This window comes from Capricornis sumatraensis, chromosome 7, assembly GCF_032405125.1.
Source record: "Capricornis sumatraensis isolate serow.1 chromosome 7, serow.2, whole genome shotgun sequence".
Lineage (NCBI taxonomy): Eukaryota > Metazoa > Chordata > Mammalia > Artiodactyla > Bovidae > Capricornis > Capricornis sumatraensis.
This window is the reverse complement of record NC_091075.1, coordinates 47113352-47122517: the sequence shown is the minus strand read 5'-3', so window position 1 is coordinate 47122517 and position 9166 is coordinate 47113352.

The window sequence follows — 9166 nt, the reverse complement described above, 5'->3', positions numbered from 1 at the left end:
TGCTGATGTCTGATTTTTTTCTCCTAAAGAACTCAACCTCTAAATCAATTCTTCAAATACTTATTGAGCACCTATTACATACATTCTTGTGTGGCCCTACACGGCATGGCTCATAGTTTCACTGAGTTAGACAAAGATGTGACCCATGTGATCAGTTTGGTTAGTTTTCTGTGATGAAACGCAAGCTGGAATCAAGATTGCCAGGAGAAATATCAATAACCTCAGATATGCAGATGACACCACCCTTGTGGCAGAAAGCAAAGAGGAACTAAAGAGCCTCTTGATGAAGATGAAAGAAGAGAGTGAAAAAGCCGGCTTAAAACTCAACATTCAAAAAACAAAGATCATGGCATCTGGTCCCATCACCTCATGGCAAATAGATGGGGAAACAATAGAAACAGTGGCAGACTTTATTTTCTTGGGCTCCAAAATCACTTCAGATGGTGACCGCAGCCATGAAATTAAAAAACACTTGCTCCTTGGAAGAAAAGCTATGACCAACCTAGACAGTGTATCAAAAAGCGGCAAAAAGCGGAGACATTACTTTGCTGGCAAAGGTCCATATTGTCAAAGCTATGGTTTTTCGAGTTGTCATGTATGGATGTAAAGGTTGGACCGTAAAGTAGGCTGATAGTCAAAGAACTGATACTTTTGAAATGTGGTTCTGGAGAAGACTCTTGAAAGTCCCTTGGACTGCAAGGAGATCAAACCAATCCATCCTAAAGGAAATCAATCCTGAATATTCATTGGAAGGACCGATGCTGAAGCTGAAGCTCCAATACTTTGGCCACCTGATATGAAGAGCCAACTCATTAGAAAAGACCCTGATGCTGGGAAAGATTGAAGGCAGGAGGAGAAGGGGATGACAGATAATGAGACGATTGGATGGCATGACCGACTCAATGGACATGAGTTTGAGCAGACTTCAGGAGATGGTGGAGACATGGAGGCCTGGTGTGATGCAGTCCATGGGGTCACAGAGAGTTGGGCACAACTGAGTGACCAGACAACAACAAAATTGCATACATTCAAGTGGGAGGTGGTGGTTGGGGGAAGTATATATAGGATTTAAATGGGATCAGTCTTTGGCTAGAAGGAAAAGCTCTGATGGCAGATTTTAGGAACTGGGAAAGCCATTTATGGAAGCAGGAGGCATTTTCCAGGGACTCTTGTGTTTATACTATAGGTTTCCTTTATTCGCATAGACTTTTTTTTTTTTTTTTTTTGAGCATCTATTATGTCCTGTACTAGGGACAGGAGTAGAATGAAAAGACTCACTTCCAGTCTAGCAGTTTCTCATGGTCTGCTAAGCAGAGTGCAATTGCTATGATAAGTACAAAAACACAGCGCCATGGGAACACAGGGAAGGGTCAGCCGCTCAGACCTGAAGGGGTCAGGGAAGACTTCTTGGAGGAGATGACGTTCGACTTGATCCTGACGGAGGAATGGGTATTATCAAGAGGGAAGAGACAAAGAAGAAAGCCATCTCAGGCAGAAAAGAGCAGCGCATGCTCTCTAAGACCCACCCAGTCTACTAAAACAACACCGGAAAGAGTAGCGGCCAACATTTCCTGAATGCTGACTGTAAGGTGAAGCACCTCACAAGTATTATCTCATTTAACCCTTACAATAGTCCTTGGAGACAGGTGTTACTCATTTTTCCCATTTTCCAAATGAGAAAACTAAGTGATAGGGAGGTTGGGTGATTTGTCCAACTGTACACAGCAAGTTAGCATCTGAGCTTAGAACTGACCCTGTTCTTTTTCCAATTCCCAATTCCCAAAACATAGCTCTTAAAGGCTCTCCCATACCTCCTCTGAATCCTAATTTGGAGCATTAAAGTCAAGAGCTTCACTACACATTTCTAGTCATCTTCTTATGTACTCGGGTTCTTCTTTTCTCTTCTCTTTAATGTGGAAACCTGACCCAGTCTGCAACACAACAGGTTGGATGTTATCAGAGTCCTTGGCTTTCCTTTCTGCCCTCTCACTGCCCCAGTATTCCAGCCATCTATCTCCACAAAGCATCAAATCAGAGCAAGATTCTGGGAAAAACAAATTGATAGTGGATGTCACCCCCGGGTCTTTAATGAAATTGCAGCCATGCTTGACTTGTCGTGGCCAGCCCCCCTTCCCACCCCTGGCTCCCCAAGCACTTAGCCATCCCTATTGATGGCTAGGCTGCAGGAGATGGGAACCCATTAGGAGTAGCTGAAGTCTGTTAATTTGCCTTCCATTGTGGGTTGATTTTTCACTTGTTGACTTCCATATCTCATTTCCCTAGTTATTCTATTTAGAAATAAATAATATTGTCAAGCTGAAAAAGAACAATAGGAGTGTATCAGTTTTGTTGCTCTAGAATTCACTGTCTTTCTTGGTCTGTTCTGTATTAGAGGCTGTGCTTCTCAGGCTCCAGTACAGTTGATCCTGGTGGGCTTGAGTCAGTGGGAGGCACTGGTAGGACCCATGAGAGTGGAAAGAAGACAGATTCAGGTGACTTCTTACCCCTCTAGGCCCCGAGTGCTCCCTGAAGTGGCTGCATTTTCTCCATGACATCGTCCTCCAGGTGTCTGCCATGGTCTTGTCAGAGGACCTTGGCCCTGGGCTTCAGTAATACCACCTCCTCCATTTGTTTCTCCAGCTAAGCTGTTGACTCACTGAAAAGATGACTGGACCCAGTTTCAATGTGAATGTGTGAAGGCTTCCCCATACCAATAAGCAATTCTTGCAAACCAGCAAGTGTCCAAGAATTTACCTTGTCCTTTACCCAGAGGTAGACTTCCCTGGTGGCTCAGACGGTAAAGCGTCTGCCTCCAATGCGGAGACCCAGGTTCGATCCCTGGGTCAGGAAGATCCTCTGGAGAAGGAAATGGCACTCCAGTACTCTTGCCTGGAAAATCCCATAGACAGAGGAGCATGGTAGGCTACAGTCCATGGGGTCGCAAGGAGTCGGACACGATTGAGTGATTTCACTTGACTTCACTTTACCCAGAGGTAGAATCCGATTCCACAGGTACAGGGCTAGGTCCCACAAGGCCACCCCTCACTTCAAATGCCAGCTGAAACCCCAAGTTGTCACCTGTGCTTCTGAGCAACAGGCTGCAAAATGGAGGTGCTGGTGACTCCCACCTTGGTTTGGGTTAATTTGCTAGAATGGTTCACTGAACCCAGGAAAACCTGTTTACTCACTAGATTACTAATTTATTATAAAAGGACATTAAAAGATATGAATTGATAGCCAGATGAAGAGACACAGGGTCCTGAACAAAGGAGCTCCTGTGCTGGTGGAGCTTGGGGCCCCACATGGCAGCACATGGAAACCTTCTGATTCTTCGCATGAAATCTCTCCAAAAGGTGGCAAAAAGCTATTCTTTGGGGGGTTTATGGAGGTTTCATTACATAGTCATGATGGACTAAATTACTGGTCAATGGCTACTGATTCTGCCTGAAACCCCTCACCCTTCCCCAGAAGTCAGGGTGTGGGACTAAAGGCTGCAATCACATGCTTGATCCTCCTGGCAACCAGTCTCCACCCTGGGGTGGGATCCAGAAGTCACCTTCATTAGCATAAACCCAACTGTGCTGGCAGAAAATTCCAAGGGTTTTGGGAGCCAGGAACTGTGGATGAAGGCCAAATCTATCTGAGAAGCACATCTTGGTCATCTGAATGACCACATATGTGTTTCTTATAAATCATAATATTATGTTCAACCATCATCTGTTTGGCTTTTCAGCTCTTTCATCAACTGGGCAGACAATCCCTTGTGTTAAATCCCTTCTGTTTTAAATACTTAGATTAGTTTCTGTTTACCTGGCTGGAGCCTGAATGATACAGAAAGGAAGCCAATTTGCTGAGAAAAGACATCTCAACCTATAAACTATTAGCAATCTAATCCAATATGATTTGGTTCAATTCAATTCAATTTAACTCAATTCAAATCAACAAATATTCATTGAGCACCTAGTTTGAAAAAGGCATGGCACTTACTAGGTAATTGGGATATAAAATAATGAATAATAATAAAAAATACCTGATCTCAAGGACTTGGCAGTCTAGAGGCATAGTCAAGAGAACTAAGAGCTTAGGTATTCTGCACAGTAAATTGTATTGATAATACAGAGTATTCTTAGGCAAACCCTGGGAAGGGGCACTTCATTAGATTAGGGAGTTAAGAGGCACTTCCCAAGGAAGCCCAGAAGTTCTCATAAATAAGATTTTTTTAATAAACATAATAAAAAAGAAAGGAAAACATGGCTAAATAAATAATATCGGGACTACTATTTAACTATTGGGTGGAAAACAGATTTTACATTATATTGGGTTGACCAAGAAGTTTGTTTAAGTTGAACAAACTGAACTTTTTGGCCAACCATTACTTTTTACCAAAATTACTGATTGAAGAGTTAACCTCTCTTCTCAACCTCCAATAAACCATAAAGTCTAGAAGATATTATATGTTAAAGTTTATTGGATTTCGGGGTGGAGATGGACTTTCTAAGGCGTGGAATATATGATGAAGAGAAAAATGTTTTGTACAAATTAAACTCCCTATGCAATATCAAAATTAAACTGAAACAAACTAGGATTAAAACATCACTAAAAGAAATATGACAGATAGAGGATTTGTATCCACAATATATAAAGAGCTCTACAAACAAATATGAAGAATCTGTGCTAATGATATAGATGTGCAACTCATACAAAATACAGGTATTTTGGAAAGTTTTAACCCATGAGTAATTAAAAATAGCAAATTGAAACAAAAAAGATTTTTTTCTGCCAACCACATTTATTTTCTAAGTACAACTCTATACCACTGAATATGGTATAAGTGTCATCAGAATTATGGTATAAGTCTCATCATTACTGGTAGGATTGTGAATTATTCCTTTTTTGGGAAATAATTTTGTAACATGTATCCAGGGCCTTAAAAATGTTTATGAAATATGTTCATATTTCACATGTTTTGTTCACATCCATAATACCACTTTTAGGACTCTATTCAAAGTAAATAAACAGAGATAGAAGCATCTTAGTATTTCTTACAGTGAAAAATAAAAAAAATAAATGTTTTAGACAGCTTTGCTGTGTAATAGACAATCATAGTATCTCAAGAAAGTGAAAGTTGCTCCGTTGTATACAACTCTTCGAGACTCCTTGGACTATAAAGTGCATGGAATTCTCCAGGCCAGAATACTGGAGTGGGTAGCCTTTCCCTTCTCCAGGGGATCTTTCCAACCCAGGGATCAAACCCAGGTCTCCCGCATTGCAGGCAGAATTTTTACCAGCTGAGCCACCCTGGAAGCCTGAGAATACTGGAGTGGGTAGTCTATCCCTTCCCCAGCAGATCTTCCTGACCCAGGAATTGAACCGGGGTCTCCTGCATTGCAGGGGGATTCTTTACCAGCTGAGTTACCAGGAAACTATAGCATCTAATATCATGCAACAAATATGGTACCATGTGATAGATGACTTTTATAACAAAGCTAAGGGCAAAGAAAAGCAAGAAACCAGACAAGAAAGAGACCATTCTGCCAGTGAGGTCCTAAAAAGAGGATGATATTTAAATTGTGTCCAGAAGAATGAATAGGAGTTTACCAGGTAAAGAAGGGAGGGGTCCAGGCAGAAAGAAGATGTGTAAATATGTTGAGGCCTATGAGTACATTTAAGGAACAGTAAAGCATTTGTTGAGGGAGGGAGGAGAGGTGAAAGGGGAGAAGTCAGATGGAGTCAGAGGGTTTTGGTGCCATCCTGAGATTAGACAACAGACGGTCAGTTTGGATTTGCAAGCAGAATTGTGGAAAGATTTGTTCTGTTTGAGGAAGTTCATGAGGCATCAGGAGGCAGAGGGACAGTTAGGAGGCTCTGGAGAGAGGCCAGAATTGCTGAGGGTTGGCCTGAGGCAAAGGTGGGGGGAGTATTGGCTAGGTTTGAGGGGGTAGGACTGCAAAGATGAGGAGAAACAGAGGCATAGCACCTGGATTTCTGATCTTTTGAGACAAATGGGAACAAATCATTAGAATACAGTTGATACTTGCACTCAAGAATTTGATAAGAATCAGGGAAGAAAGCAGGAAAAATAGGAATCTGGGGAGTTATTGCCTCAAGAAGAATATCTTCACGCATGGTATCAGCCTTATCCAATGGAAATAAAACTTCGTTTCCCCTGGAAAGGATCCAGGAAGTGGAGTCCACTCCCAAGACCCTCAGGTGGCAGCACAGATGTCCACCTCAGTTTCTAGTTTCTCCCTCTTTCTGGCCTTTTCTCTACCAGTTTTACCCCCCAGGCTGAAAGTAGGAGAAATGAAAGTTCATGAAACACCACCTTTGAATTTGTTACAGATCAGAGTACAGTTGGTGGCCAAACTTAAAATATGGGTTTTCTGGGAATATCGACAACAGTGTGCACGAGTGCTAAGTTGTTTCAGTCATGTCTGACTCTTTGCAGCCCCATGGACTGTTATCCCACCAGGCTCCTCTGTCCATGGGATTCTCCAGGCAAGAATACTGGAGTGGGTTGCCGTGACCTCCTCCAGACCTGACCCAGGTATCAAACCTGTGTTTCCTGCATTGCAGGTGGGTTGTTTACTGCTGAGCCACCTGGGAATCCCATCTGCAACAGCACTGCCTCCAAATGGATGGATAATTTGGGACACTGTACATAGGTTGTGCTCAAATCCACTCTACCCTACCTGCCCTGAATATATTTTGCCTCCTTTAATGGGAGACCATTTACAACGCTAACCTGAATGCCCACAAAAACAGTTCCATATGTTACTGTGACATTCTTTACATAATAAGAAAAAAGGAGAGGCCTGGGAGTGGGCTTGTAGGGCTGCAAACTATGTCCAGTAATAAGGCCCTCAGTTTAGAAGGTTAATTCTTCCATCAGCTGAAGAGGCTGTCTTCTCAAGCATGTCAGAGAGAGAATTTATTCCCCAGGCATGCTGTCATTGGGAATGCAGGTAAATAACTGCAGTGTCAATGTGCTGTGAAGGGGACAAGCTTCTGTTCAAAGCTGGCTGGCAGAGGAGCGCAAAGGAGAGCTCGGTCACAGGGCAGAGGAAAGACCACCCAGCTGATGTGTTTGGACATTTCCCATTAGGGGACGCTGTAACAGTCCCCTGGGGAGTCCAGATATTCAGCCCTGGTTAAGCCTGGAAGAAAGAGCTGATTGCCCACTTTGGAGACAGTTCCCAAGCACACTATCATTCTTTTTTGTTGTTTAGTCTTTAAGTTGGGTCTGACTCTTTTGTGACCCCGTGGGACTGTAGCCTGCCAGGCGCCTCTGTGCATGGGATTTCCCAGTCAAGAATACTGGAGTGGGTTGCCATTTCCTTCTCCAATCATTCTTACTGAGGGCTTTAAACAAGCAGTAGCCTGGTGACAAAGGGGTTTAAAATGCCAAGAGAATGAGCTTTGAGTAAAAACTGGCAGTTAACTTCTAAGATCCCTATTTTTCACTGGTTTCTAAGAATTAGGTGCTAAGCCCAGAAGAAGTTTTAATCTTCAGTTCTAGGCTCACAGTCTGTGGTGACAATGAACATTCTAGGCCCAAGCCCCACCATACAAAGCTTGGAAAATGTCTTTCTTTGTATTCCTCTCTCCTATCCTTAATTCCACCTTTGGGGATCTCTTCCTGCAGCTTCACCTTGGAGGCTTCCCACACATTTTAAGATAAATGTTAAACTATTGCAATGAAATAAAAAAACACATAGCCTGAAATAAGATTTAAATTCATTTCTGTCTCATATAACACTTTAGTTGTAGGAAGATGGTGCAGGTTGGGACAGCAACTCAACTCTGCTCTGTTGAGACCAGGTTCTTCGGACCCAGGCTGCTTCTCTCCCAAAGTCAACCATCCTTTAGATCAGGAATCAGCAAACATTTTCTGAAAAGGGCTAGGCAATAATTATTTCCAACTTTGTGGTCCAAATGGCCCATGTGACTACTCACCTCTGCCACTATAACATTAAAGTGGCTAGAGACTATACATAAACAAACAGACATGGTTGTGTACCAATGAAACTTTATTTACAAAAAAAAAGCTGGTGGGCAGGACTAAGCCAGTGAGCTATCATTTTGCTGACACTTGCTCTAGAGCAATGCTGTTCCATGCAAATGTTATGGGAACCATATATGTAATTTTAATTTTCTAGTAGCCACATTTAAAAATGCAATGAAACAGGTGAAATTGATCTAATATTACACTGTATTCAATATAAAGTTAAAATTCATCATTCTAACATGTAATCAAAATAAATAAGCATTAAGGAGATATTTTAGTCTTGTCCTTCTGGTACTGAATCATTGAAATCTAGTGCAGATTACCTTATAGCGAATCTTAGTTTCACGTGCTTGGTAGCACAGGTAGCCTGGGCTATTGTATTAGTGCAGCCCTGGAGGGTGGCTCTTGCTTTCTTGATTTAAGTGGTACTGATTCTAGTTCTCAGTGTGACCTGCTGTTGTTGGTCCTGATGCTCAGCACAGCAAGCAAGCAGACTGTCATGGAGAGATGCTGAGTCTTGGGACCAGAAAGCCCTTGACATGAAGCCCTTCCTCAGGGCTGATGTTCTGTTATAGTTCTGCGTATTCCAGATGCTCCTTTTTCCCTTCAAATTTTAATGTTTTTGAAAGCTCAATTGATCTTACGACAGAGCTATCCATTTAATGAAGTGTATTTTTTGTTGGTCCCTATAAAGCAGTTATGAAATCAGCGGTGAGTCCCATGTCAATGGCATTTTGGAATCGAGGTAATTCTATCTGTGGCCTTGGGTAAAGTCTTTGCTTTTCTGAGTCCTAATTTCCTTATCTATAAAAGGACAGGGTTGTCGTAAATATTGGAGATGTATATCACGGCCTCAGCACAGTGGCTGCTAGCTTTAGCTCATCAACGGGAAGTCTATTAGGAATTCTATAAACTATCTGTCAGATTAGTGTTTTGCTAGAATAACCCATATCCTTGCATGATCAGTCACATATTTGGCTACCCACAAATTTAAAAAGGAAATGAGAGAGAATATTTTAGGGGCTCTTTCTTCTTTCCATTTTAATCAATGCAGCACAAAATCTCTTTCTAGTATCCTATTAGTAATCTACTTGCAGTAAGGCTTTGCCAGCTTCAGCCACCGGGAGAGAGGCACTGTTGAACCGGTCACTAGGGTGC